Source organism: Neophocaena asiaeorientalis, unplaced genomic scaffold (assembly GCF_003031525.2).
Source record: "Neophocaena asiaeorientalis asiaeorientalis breed wild unplaced genomic scaffold, Neophocaena_asiaeorientalis_V1.1 scaffold16, whole genome shotgun sequence".
Lineage (NCBI taxonomy): Eukaryota > Metazoa > Chordata > Mammalia > Artiodactyla > Phocoenidae > Neophocaena > Neophocaena asiaeorientalis.
In genome coordinates this window covers 4,142,534-4,144,713 of record NW_020175446.1, presented here as the reverse complement: position 1 = coordinate 4,144,713, position 2,180 = coordinate 4,142,534, and positions in this window count along the sequence as shown.

Sequence of the window (2,180 nt, the reverse complement as noted above, 5' to 3'; positions counted from 1 at the left end):
TTTGGTGGTATGCGGGCCTCTCACTGCTGTGGCCTCTCCCGTTGTGGAGCACAGGCTCCGGATGCGCAGGCTCAGCGGCCATGGCTCACGGGCCCAGCCACTCTGTGGCATGTGGGATCTTCCTGGACTGGGGCATGAACCCATGTCCCCTGCATCGGCAGGCGGACTCTCAACCACTGCGCCACCAGGGAAGCCCCCGCTTTTTCTTTTGATTGGAGCATTTAGTCCATTTACATTTAAAGTAAGTATTGATAGGTATATGCTTATTGCTATTTTATTGTTTTCTGGGTGTTTCTGTAGTTCCTCTCTGTTCCTTCTTTCTTGCTCTATTCTTTTGTGGTTTGAAGACTTTCTTTATTGGTATTCTTATATTCCTCTCCCGTTATGTTTTGTATATCTACTGTAGGATTTTGCTTTGTGATGACCATCAAGCTTCCATATAATAACCTATATTTATAAGTCTGTTTTTTAGCCGATAACAAGTTTGAATGTACTCTTAAGTTCTACATTTTTACTCTTCCTCTCCCACGTTTTATGTTTCTGATTTACATTTTACATCTTTTTGTCTTGTGTATCCCTTAACTATTGTAGTTACAGTTATCTTTACAAGTTTTGCCCTTATCTTTATACTAGCTTCACAGGTGATTAATTCACTACATTTACTATATATTTACCTTTACCAGTGAGATTTATACTTTCATATGTTTTCTTGTTACTAATTAGTGCCTTTACTTTTTCCCTTAAAGAATTCCCTTTAACATTTCTTGTAAGGGCAGTTTAGTGGTGATGACTCTTTTAACTTTTGTCAAGAAAACTCTATCTCACCTTTAATTCTAAATGATAACTTTGCTGGATAGGGTATTCTTGGTTTGGGAGTTTTTTTCTTTTCAGCACTTTGAATCTATTGTGCTATTTCTTCCCATTCTGCAGAGTTTCTGCTTGGGGATTTCTTTGTATATAACAAGTTGTTTTTCTCTTTTTGCTTTATTTGAATTTCACCAGTTTTTCCAGTAATGTCCTTTTTCTGTTCCACAATCTAGTCCAGAGTACCACATTGCATTTGCCTGCCCTTTTTTTTTAATTAACCAAATTTTCCTCTATTAGCTTCTAGTTACATAGTCTCATAATTATTTTTGAATGTTTAGCTTTGAACAAAGTAACTTATACTTTCTGGAATGAGCTAGTTCCTTATCTGTGGATAACAGATTAAGTTGCCTTATTTTTACCTAATATAATTTTTTTTACCTAATAATTATTTTTACCTAATATTATTATTACCTAAAAACCAGTTACAAGTTGGGAGGTACCTACTAAAAATGACAAGTTTTGTTTTAGGATAATTGACCTCTGTCTCTGTTTCTAATGGTAGTTAGGTTGCAGGGCCAGTTATCTATTTGGAGTCTCCTAGTGTGTGATATAAACAGCGTCATCTTCATGTCGGGAATATGCATCCTCCTATTTTGTATGTTAGAAGGAGAAACACTAAGCTGCACTACATAACCTGGGCTTCCCATTCCTCCCCACTCTTGTACTTTATTTGCATTTGGCTTATGTGTTTGTGTACATGCTCAATCAAGAATATTCTTCACGCAGATTTAAATTTGGCTTCATATATTTGTTTATCTCAGCAGATAAAATGGACTTTATTTTTCTCTTCTTGAGAGTGACACACCCTATCAGAGCTTTTGTCCTTTTAAAAATTTTATTTATTTAGGCTGCTTTAGGCCTTCATTGCTGCGCACGGGCTTTCTCTAGTTGCGGCAAGCAGGGGCTACTCTTCTTTGAGGCGCACGGGCTTCTGATTGCGGTGGCTTCTCTTGTTGCTGAGCACGGGCTGTAGGCCCGCGGGCTTCAGTAGCTGTGGCTCACGGGCTCTAGAGCGCAGGCTCAGTAGTTGTGGTGCAGGGACTTAGTTGCTCCGAGGCATGTGGGATCTTCTTGGACCATGGATCGAGCCCGTGTCCCCTGCACTGGCAGGTGGATTCTTAACCACTGTGCTACCAGGGAAGTCCCTAAAATGGACTTTAGAGTGAGCACTCTGATTTCTTTCTCTGCAGCTTAACTTCAATTTTATTATAGCTCATCTAGTAGGACAAAAATCACACTTAGACTTGATTACCAGTTATTAAATTGCAAACAAAAAAGTATAAATTTAAAGGTCGTTCCATTAGTCAGATCAC